Source organism: Sciurus carolinensis, chromosome 6, assembly GCF_902686445.1.
Source record: "Sciurus carolinensis chromosome 6, mSciCar1.2, whole genome shotgun sequence".
Lineage (NCBI taxonomy): Eukaryota > Metazoa > Chordata > Mammalia > Rodentia > Sciuridae > Sciurus > Sciurus carolinensis.
Window position 1 is genome coordinate 59,484,569 of NC_062218.1, and position 11,652 is coordinate 59,496,220.

General features: G+C 43.1%; 1 non-coding gene across 1 annotated transcript; it reads right to left on the reverse strand.

Annotated features, from left to right (window-relative positions):
* Nucleotides 1-1,104: 1,104 nt before the first annotated feature.
* On the reverse strand, nucleotides 1,105-1,178 carry Trnaa-ugc (transfer RNA alanine (anticodon UGC)). The gene has a single exon. It is a non-coding gene; the product is annotated as a tRNA-Ala (tRNA).
* Between the last annotated feature and the right edge of the window lie 10,474 nt (nucleotides 1,179-11,652).

Consider the following 11,652-nt stretch of genomic DNA (forward strand, 5'->3'; position numbering starts at 1 on the left):
TCTGAGTCTCTGGGGGTGGGCCACCACACCCCAGCTTTTGTTTATTTCTTATTTAGATGTTGCATTTCTTTGGCTTTCTTAAGATAGTTTAGTTATCTTTCTTCATGGCTTGAAGTTTATTTTAATAATACTACATAGGATTTTCCCCACTGTTGAGGCTCAGAAAATGGTACCCAAAGTATGGCACATTGGTACGCTGAGCACTTTGAGCTGAAGGGTGCTGGAAGGGCTTCAGAAACAGTCTCTTTCTTCTTCTGCTCCCCTTCTTCCTCCAAAGCAAGTCATAGAAACTAAGAATTTCTCTTTCCCAAGTTGTGCCGTAGAAACTGGAATCCCTTTCTTCCGAAGATGGCCATAAAATCTAGAAATATTACTATACCCCCACCTTTCTCTGTAAGAGCTGGACACAGAAAAATTCCCTTACCTGCTTTATCTGGTAGTAGGTCATCATACTTTCATTCTAGAAGGGGTCCTATGCTGTACTGAAGGGAAAGAATGCCACACGGGGAGGCCAAGAAAAATCTGAACAGGCAGGCGCTGCTGGGCTTCCCTGCCAGGCTGCTGATTCCTGTCAGGCCCCCTTTGTTCAATCACAGCTCCACATGGCTGTTTATTCTTCATCAAAACTAACCATCACGTTTTCTCTGAGTCTTTTTTTGGGGGGAATCAAATCCAGGATTGCCCTACCACTGAGCTCCATCCCCAGCCCTTTTAACTTTTATTTTGAGACAGTCTCACTAATTGCACAGTCTGTCTTCAAACTTGCAATCCTCCGGCCTCATCCTCCTCGCTGGGATTGCAGGGGGTGCCACCACCTTCCTGAGTCTTTGAGTCTTATTTCTGAAGGCTTCCTGTCAAACTTTAGTTGAACCCGTTTTTTATGCTGTCCTCTTGCTCAACTGTCTTTTGTGACAGGCTTGTCAGCCCTCACCCTTCTGATGAGAGAGGAAAGGGACCACATCTTTTCCACCCTACACCACACATACATTTTTCCCATTCGTTGAACTTGATCATTTGGTATCTTCTCATTTTTTCCCCATTTTTCAGGTCACAATTCATGTACATTTTTTTTTTTTTTTTTTTTTTTTTTTTTTTTTTTTTTTTTTGCGGTGCTGGGGATTGAACCCAGGGCCTTGTGCTTGCAAGGCAAGCACTCTACCAACTGAGCTACATCCCCAGCCCTCATGTACATATTTTAAAAGCATCTTTCTAGATTTTGTATATTGCATACTAGAAATAAAAAATAAACATTCAATAAAAAATTTCCAACATGAGGGGCTGGGGTTGTGACTCAGTGGTAGAGCACTTGCCTCGCATGTGTGAGGAACTGGGTTCAATTCTCAGCACCACATATAAATCAATGAATAAAATAAAGGTCCATCAACATCTAAAAAATATATTTTAAAAAAATTTCCAACATGAAGGATAGAACAAAACAGAAGAGAGGCACTTGATGGAAGCAAACAAGAATAGAAGAAAACCAGTAAATATGTTCTTGGGAAGATAATAAAAAATTTCATCCATAAAATGAAGAAAAAGAACTATGAAAAATAAAAACCAGGAAAGAGCACTTGGAAATTAAAAATATGAAAGCCAAAGTAAAACATTTCAAGAGTTGAAAAGTCAAGTTAAGGTTATCTTTCAGTCAACAGGACTAAAAGACAGATAAATGCAAGCGAACCAACAAATAACAGAAAAGGACATGTTACATGGACACAGAATCAAGCCATGAAATCAAGAATCATAGAGAAGAGAAAGAAAATGGACTGAACAGGCACTTCACAAAAGAAATATGATCAGTCAACAAATATATGAAAATATGTTCAATATCACTAGCAATTAGAAAAATGCAAATTAAAACTACACTGAAATTTCATCTCACTCTAGTCAGAATGGCAATTATCAAGAATACAAGCAACAATAAATGTTGGCAAGGATGTGGGAAGAAATGTACACTCATACATTGCTGGTGGGAATGCAAATTGGTGCAACCACTGTGGAAAGTAGTATGGAGATTCCTCTGAAAAAATGGAAGGGAACCACCATTTGACCCACTTTCTCACTCCTCGGCATATTCCCAAAGAACCTAAAATCAGCAAACTACAGTGATGCAGCCACATCAATATTTACAGCAGCTCAATTCACAATAGCTAAGCTCTGGAACCAGCCTAAGGACCCTTCAACAGATGAATGGAAAAATAAACTGTGGTATATATACACAATGGAATATTATTCAGCCACAAAGAAGAATGAAATTATGGCATTTGCCAGTAAATAGATGGAACTGGAGACTATCATGCTAAGTGAAATAAACCAATCACCAAAAACCAAAGGCTAAATGTTCTCTCTGATATGCGGATGCTGACTCACAATAGGTGGGCTCTGGGGATGGAGGTTCACTGGACTGGACAAGGGGAAATAGGGGGAAGGAAGGGAGGATGGGAATGGGAAAGACAGTAGAATGAACTTTCCTATGTTCCTATATGAATACAGGACCAGTGTAATCCCACATCATGTACAACCACAAAAATGGGAAGTCAGACTCCATGTATGTATGATGCATCAAAATACACTCTACTGTCATGTATAACTAAAAAGAATATTAAAAATAAAAATTAAAAACACAGAAAATGGAAGATGAAAATCTTCCAAGGAAAAATATAAGAAAATTTCTCAGAACTGAATGCTTTAGATCTTTGAGGTTGAAAATGTCCTTGAGTGTCTAGTATCATAGATGTTTCAGAATATCAGGAATAAAAAGGCAATTGTCAAATCCTGCAGAGTGACAAAACAGGTTACATATAAAATAACAAGAAGAAGAGTGTGTAAGACTTCTCAACACCCCTGGATCGTATAGGGTAATGAAGTAATGCCTTTAAAACAACATTGATGTGGCTGCATCACTATAGTATGTTGATTTTAAGTCCTTTGGGTCTATGCCGAGGAGCGGGAAAGCCAACCATGAAGTAGGTATGAGACTAAGACACTTCACATTCTTGAGGTCTGCTAGAAATTGTGCTTCAGCAGATATTGAGGAGCAACCAAGAAACTTATATCACTGGGGTGGGAGATAGCTCAGTTGGTAGAGTGCCTGCCTCACATGCACAAGGCCCTGGGTTTAAATCCCCAGTGCTGTCAGGGACCAAGAAGTTCTTATTCTGAGAACATTCTGATCTTTACAATAAGCAGCAGCGCCCCTCCCTTCCCGCCGGCGCAAACTTCACCTTCCCGGCGGCGCGAACCTCACCTCCCGGCCGGCGCGAATTTGCACCCTATCAGGAACCCAGCAGAAGAACACAGCCAACCAGCCTGCACCTTGTCACACCCCTCCTTCCCTCAGTATAAATACCCCTGTGTGAACAATAAAAATTTGCAGCTTGATCAGAATTCCTGTCTTGCTGCCTCTCCCTGCGTCTCTTGTCCCTTCATTCCTTCTCTCTCAGGTTTGCGGTCCCGTGTTGATGTCCCGCGGGCCGGGACAGTTGGCGCCCAACGTGGTCGATTGGAAACTTTGAGAAGCGGAACGCTGCCCTCCGGGGAAGACTTGGCCAAGCAGGATTCGGGATCGCCCTGGTAGACGCAACCGGGAGTCAGATCCAGGAGGAGAGTGAGGTCAGCGCAAGGTAAGTGACGTACCATGGGACAAGCAGTCTCGTCACATGATTTGTTTCTGACGGGTCTCGATGAGGCCCTCAAGACTCGGGGAGCGCGTGTTAAGAAAAAGGATTTAAGATTATTCTTTTCATACATAGAGGATTTGTGTCCTTGGTTTCCCCTCGAGGGATCGATTGATGGTAAAAGGTGGCTCAGAGTAGGAGACTGCCTCAAAGATTATTATGAGACTTTTGGTCCTCAAAAGGTGCCCGTCACTGTCTTTTCTTATTGGAATTTAATTAATGAGATTCTTAAAAGTTCACCCTTTGACAGTGGTACTTTAAAACTTGTAAAGATTGGGGAGCAGGCAATGCAAACCACCTCCGCTCACCCTTTGCCCTAAATGTGGTAAAGGTCGCCACTGGGCCAAGGAGTGTAGATCCAAGACCAATGCCCTTGGACAGCCTATTCCCTCTAACTTCTCGGGAAACTCCTCTCGGGGCCAGCCCCTGGCCCCGACCACCCCCAGAGCAAACCCAGGGGCAATAAGGTTTGTTCCCTCTCAGACTCCCAACCCAATCCAGGCTCCCTGTCCTTCTCCACAATCACCTCCCTCCAACATGCTACCCCAGGCAGCGCAGGATTGGACCTCTGCGCCTCCACCGATACAATATTAGACTCTATGCAAGGACCTCAAATAATACCCACTGGGGTTGTAGGCCCCCCTCCACCTCATATGTGTGCTCTTATTCTTGGGAGAGCTCCTACCACCTTACAAGGTGTTCAGGTCTTCCCTGGCATTATTGATGATGATTACACTGGAGAAATTAAAATACTGGCCACAGCTGTTAACGGAGTAGCTGCCATCCCTGCAGGAACAAAAATTGCACAATTAATACTCCTTCCCCTCAATTCAGGAAATTCACCAGGAAACACAGCCTCCTTAGGTTCCTCTGATGTGTATTGGGTCCAACCTATCTCCCACAAAAGACCCACTCTTACCTTATTTATTGAAGGAAAGAAATTCCGAGGGATCCTAGATACTGGTGCGGATGCCACAGTTATTTCTCAAAAATATTGGCCATCAGAATGGCCCCTTACCTCATCACTAACTGACCTTAAAGGAATAGGGCAATCAAGAAACCCCTTAGTTAGCTCCAGGGTGCTTAATTGGACTGACACAAAAGATAACACAGGGAATAAAGGAACCGTTACCCCCTTTGTTGTTCCTGATCTCCCTGTCAACCTTTGGGGACGAGACATTCTAAGCCAAATGAAAGTTATTCTTGCTAGTCCCGACTCTTTAGTCACTCATCAAATGCTTCGTATGGGCTTTATCCCTGGTACAGGCCTTGGGAGGCTAGGACAAGGACAGGTTGAGCCTGTACAGCCCATACAAAAAACAGACAAATTTGGACTTGGGTATGTGGATTTTTAGTGTCGGTCCCTGACCCTCCTGTACCCCATGCAGACAAAATTATTTGGGAAACTCAAACTCCTGTGTGGGTGGATCAGTGGCCCCTTACCCAAGAAAAATTAGAGGCTGCCTCCATGTTAGTACAGGAACAGTTGACAGCCGGCCATGTGGAACCCTCAACCTCACCCTGGAATACTCCTATTTTTGTTATTAAGAAGAAATCAGGCAAATGGCGCCTTTTACAGGATTTGCGCGCTATCAATAAGGTTATGCGCCCGATGGGGGCACTACAGCCAGGCATCCCTACACCGGTAGCTATTCCTAGGGACTATTATAAAATGGTCATCGACTTAAAAGATTGCTTTTTTACTATTCCTTTACATCCTGAGGACAGACCCTATTTTGCTTTCAGCCTCCCCCGCATCAATTTTCAGGGCCCTATGCAAAGATTTCAATGGAAGGTCCTTCCCCAGGGTATGGCTAACAGCCCTAGTCTTTGCCAAAAATATGTTGCTCAAGCAGTAGACCCTGTGAGAGAGCGGTGGCCACAAGTTTATATATTACATTATATGGATGATTTGTTAATTGCTGCACCTAATACCTATGATCTTAATAATTGTTATTTGGATCTCTATAAAGCCCTTACTGCCTTGGGGCTTCAGATAGCCCCTGATAAGGTTCAAACACAGGACCCCTACACCTACTTGGGCCTCAAACTTCAAACTAATCAAATTCAAATCCCTAATATACAATTGCGTGTGGACCATCTCCACACTCTTAACGATTTCCAAAAACTACTAGGGGATATCCAATGGCTAAGACCATATTTAAAACTGCCCACCTATGTGCTTTTGCCTCTTAATGATATTTTAAGGGGAGATTCTGACCCTTCTTCTCCTCGAGAGCTTACTCCCGAGGCACAGCAAGCATTAATTCAAGTCACAGAAGCCATTGCTCAACAATTTGTTACACAAATATCTTATAACCTTCCTTTGGTTTTGGTTATATTACACACCCCTCATACACCCACGGGACTATTCTGGCAGCGGGATCCATATTTTAAAAATAAAGGTTGCCCCTTGCTTTGGGTTCATTTGCCCGCCACATTCTCTAAAGTTATTGCTGTCTATCCTGCTCAGGTAGCTTCTATCATTATTAAAGGTCGCTTGCTTTCTCGACAACATTTTGGCAAAGACCCTGATAGCATTCTGATTCCATACACTAAGGATCAAACCCAATTTTTGCTACAGACGAGGGATGAATGGGGTATTGCTCTATCAGGCTTTTTGGGAATAATCGATAACCACCTTCCCAATGACCCCCTTTTGCATTTTGCTCAGTTACATCCATTTATTTTTCCTCGGGTTACTCGGAAGGCTCCTATTCCACAAGCCCTTACTGTTTTTACAGATGGCTCCAGCAATGGCCGTGCAGCCTTTGTTGTTGATAATCAGCCCACCACCTTTGACACTGCCTATCCATCAGCACAGCTTGTAGAATTGTTTGCTATAACACAAGTCTTTATGACATTTTTTGATAAACCTATTAATATTTATACAGACAGTGCTTACATTGCCCATTCTGTGCCCCTATTGGAGATTTCACCCGCCATTAAGGCTTCCTCCAACGCAGCCTTTTTGTTTAACCAGCTTCAACGACTAATTCAGGCTAGAAAACATCCATTTTTCTTAGGACACATTAGAGCACATTCTGATCTTCCCGGTCCCCTATCACGGGGTAATGCTCAGGCTGATGCAGCCACTCGGTCCCTTTTCCCAGTTCTTATTGGATCCATCCGAGAGGCCACAGATTTACACAAACTTCACCACTTAAATTCTCAGAGCCTTCGGCTACTTTGTAAAATTACCAGGCAACAAGCAAGGGAAATTGTAAAAGCGTGTCCTGCTTGCGTTGTCTCCCTTCCTATTCAACATCTGGGTGTTAACCCTCGAGGATTACTGCCCATCAGATTTGGCAGATGGATGTTACTCACTTTCCTGAATTTGGGAAAACAAAGTACATACATGTTTCCATAGATACCTTTAGTGGCTTTATTTTTGCATCACCGCATTGCGGAGAAGCTACCAAGGATGTCATTTCTCATCTTGTCTCAGCCTTTTCCATAATGGGAAAGCCAGCACATATTAAGACAGATAATGGCCCTGCATATACCAGTACCAAGTTCAAACAGTTTTGTGCCACTCTTCAAATCTCTCATACTACTGGAATTCCATATAACCCTCAAGGTCAAGGCATTGTGGAACGTGCACACCTCACCTTAAAAACCTGGCTTACCCGCCTTAAGGCCTCTTCCCTTGCATTTACCACTCCCAGGGATCGCCTTAATCATGCATTATTTGCTCTTAACTTTCTTACCCTAGACAATGAAGGACATTCGACCGCAGACAGACATTGGCATCCCTCTTCTAATTCTGCTCACCCATCTGTTATGTGGCGCGATCCTTTAACAAATAAATGGAAAGGCCCAGATCCCGTCCTCATTTGGGGACGAGGCTCAGCTTGTATTTTAGATCAAGAACAAGCAGCCCCAAGATGGTTACCAGAACGCCTGGTCAAACAGGTCAATGATTTACCACAACCCAGGGACGGAAACCTTCCCCCTGAGGATGAATCTTCCTCTCTTATAGATGCAGCTAACAATCTATGCGAAAAATCCCCTGAATGACAGACCCTGTTCTTGCACAACCTCTACAGCAGTGGCCTCAGGTACTGCTGGTTTGGGGGTCTCTCTTACTCAATATACAAAATTATCCAGACAATTGATTTCTGATGTACAGATACTCTCAAGCACCATACAAGATCTTCAAGATCAGGTGGATTCCTTAGCAGAAGTGGTCCTACAAAATAGGAGAGGTTTAGACCTTCTAACTGCCGAACAGGGAGGCATTTGTCTGTCTTTGCAGGAAAAATGCTGTTTCTATGCCAACAAGTCAGGAATTGTTAAGGACAAGATCAAACAGCTGCAGGAAGACTCAGAAAAACGCCGACAAGCACTGGCTGATAATCCACTATGGACTGGATTCAGTGGACTCCTTCCCTATCTTCTTCCCTTCTTAGGTCCCCTCCTTTGCTTGCTGCTTATTGTATCTATAGGTCCTTTGATATTCAACAAGATCATGGCTTTTCTTAAAGCTCAAATTGAGGCTATACAGGCGAAACCTATTCAGGTTCATTACCATCGACTGGAGATGATGGATCGTGATGATGATCTTAAAAGACCATCACCCCTGTGAGCTGAACTGGACAGCCAATGACGGGTAAGATTCGTGAGAGCTCATACCAACCTAAGACAGGAAATGAGGGCTAGAGCCTCATTATCCAATGACGGGTAAGGATGCTGCTCTGCCACGGACAACCTAAGACAGGCGCAGTTCCCGAGGGATTGTCACTCCAGCTCTGTACCTGTTCGGGCAAGCCGCGCCCCCGCCTCAGCGCATAGCCTCTATCACCCCCTTAAAATATGGCTATCGAAAAATGGTCAATAATTTTATATAAGAAAGGGGGAAATGTCAGGGACCAAGAAGTTCTTATTCTGAGAACATTCTGATCTTTACAATAAGCAGCAGCGCCCCTCCCTTCCCGCCGGCGCAAACTTCACCTTCCCGGCGGCGCGAACCTCACCTCCCGGCCGGCGCGAATTTGCACCCTATCAGGAACCCAGCAGAAGAACACAGCCAACCAGCCTGCACCTTGTCACACCCCTCCTTCCCTCAGTATAAATACCCCTGTGTGAACAATAAAAATTTGCAGCTTGATCAGAATTCCTGTCTTGCTGCCTCTCCCTGCGTCTCTTGTCCCTTCATTCCTTCTCTCTCAGGTTTGCGGTCCCGTGTTGATGTCCCGCGGGCCGGGACACAGTGCCACAAAAAAAAAAAAAGAGAGAGAGAGAAACAATTTGATAGAGAAGGGAACTCTCAGGATGACCACAGGGTAGTAGGGCTTTAGAACAACCTGTCCAGGATGCAGTTGTAGGGTGAAGCACTGTGGGAGGGAGCCGACAAGGAAAAAACTTGGAAATGAAAGATTACCTGTTGTAATTGAGTCTTGTAAGGAAGAAGAAAGCCTATTGAACGTATTTGACAGAGCAGACGGACGACTTGGGAAAACAAAGATAGGCACAGAGAAATTTAACACAAGTAACAATACGTGTTGGTGAGGATGTGGGGAAGAAGGTTCACTCATGCATTGCTGCTGGGACTACAAATTGGTGCAGCCACTATGGAAAGCAGGATGGAGATTCCTCAGAAAACTTGAAAAGGAACCACTATTTGACCCAGTTATCCCACTCCTTAGCTTATACCCAAAGGACTTAAAATCAGCATAGTACAGCGATACAGTCATTTCAATGTTTATAGCAGCTCAATTCACAATAGCTAAACTATGGAACCAATCTAGGTGTCCTTCAACAGATGAACAGGTAAAGAAAATGTGGTATAGATGCACAGTGGAATATTACTCAGCCCTAAAGAAGAATGAAATTATGGTATTTGCCAGTAAATGGATGGAACTGGAGACTATCATGCTAGGTGAAATAAGCCAGTCCCCCCAAAAATCACAGGCCAAATGTTCTCTCTGATATGTGGATACTAACTCATAACAAGGGTGGGTAGGAAGTTGAAGTATAGAAGTTCATTGGATTAGTCAAAGGGGAATGAAGGGAAAGGATGGGGGATGGGAATAGGAAAGACAGTAGAATGAATCGGACGTAAGTTTCCTATGCTCATATGAATACATGACCAGTGTAACTCCGCATCATGTACAACCACAAGAATGGGATCAGAACTGGAAGGGGTTGCACTCCATGTTAATATAATATGTCAAAATAACCCTACTGCCATATATATATATATATTTATATATATATATATATATATATATAAACAAATTTTAAAAAAGGAAAAAGAAAATAGAATTTTTTTTTTAGTTTGTCAATGAACCTTTATTTTATTTATATGTGATGCTGAGAATCAAACCTAGTGCATCATGCATGCTAGGCAAACGCTCTAACCACTGAGTTACAATCCCAGCCCCAAATATCTAGCTTTTTCTTTTTCTCTCTTGTGGTACTGGAGATTGAACTCAAGTCCTTATGCATGCAAGGCAAGCACTCTACCAACTGAGCTATATCCCCAGCTCAAAAATAGAAATTTAAAATAGTCAATTCCAGAATAATAAAAGTTCATATAAGATACAACATATAATTAATGGGATCATCACTAAGCCCTGTTAACATAGTCATGCTGATACAGTGACTATTGATTTATCTGGAATTATCATATAGGGGAGAAGAAAAGGGAGAGTGGGAGTTGGTAATACAACAGACTAAATCATCATCTACTTAACAGGAAGTTAAAATTTTCAAATTACTAAAAAAATAGTATATATTACTTAGAAATATGAAGATAAATTGCAGGTTTTTAAAAGCCAAATTTGATGAAAATTGTTTATTTGGGGAAGCAGGGGACAGATACTTTCTTTTTAAAAAAAAATTTTATGATCTCAGTTTTATGTATACAAATATACCTAACAGTATAGGAGTAGAGTAGTCTGACCTATTTCACAAAGACATAAAACATTCTTAAAACATTCTTCGTAGTCAGTTGCAGTAGCTACACCTGTCATCTTGGCCACTTGAGAGGCCAAGGTAGGACGATTGCAAGTTCAAGGCCAGCCTCAGCCCCTAGTACCTCAAAAATAAATAAGGCTTCATCACATTTGTTCAATGGATAAACTAAAATATCCTCATTTCTTAGTACACAACCACCAAGACAGATTTTTTTTTTTTTTTTGCGGTACTGGGGATCGAACCCAGGGCCTTCAAAGCAAGCACTCTACCAACTGAGCTATCTCCCCAGCCCCCCATTTCTTGAGTTGCTATCTGACTCAAGGGGACAGTACAGAAAAATCCAGGTCCAAAGTATGGAGTCCTCATAGGCAGGATCTGCTATTTGTTTTCCATTGAAAATAGTAAGTTCTTTCCTGGCCTCCTACAGCAGCCCCGTGGACAAGAAGCCACAACCGTGGATACTCTGTCCCCTGGTGGCACTGTTGGAGGCTCTGGAAAAGATGCAGAGACAGAAAGCAGGAGAATGAACCACGCCTCGCTAGGCCTCCTTTCCTCATCCTGCCTCCCGTGTGCTGAAATCCTGCAGCAGGAGTTCCCAGGAGATGCCAATGGACCAGTTTAAGGATTCTACTTTGAGGAATAACGTGTGTCTATGTGCCCAATAAATATGTCCTGCCTTACAGTGTTTCCACTTGTGATTTTTCTACTTTAGGGGGTGAAAAAGCAATATGCATCCAGTAGAAATCGTTCTCCAAACTTCGATCTTTCCCCAGGCTGGTAATAATGCAGTACAGCCTCTGTCTCATGGCGGTGGTGGCCATGTGGGGCAGCAGTGGGGCAAGCTCTCCATCAGCGGGGTGATCGTGTTACCACATAGGAAACAGGTTTCTGCTAGACGATTTTGCCCAGCTGTAGGTTAACGTTGGTGTTCTGAGCACGTTTGAGGTAGGCAGGGCTAAGATAGGATGTGCAGTTGGCTGGGTGCCCTTTTAGCTAGAGATATTTTCAGCTTAGAATTTACTAGGATGCCTTCAGCTGTGGAACATCTGTATCA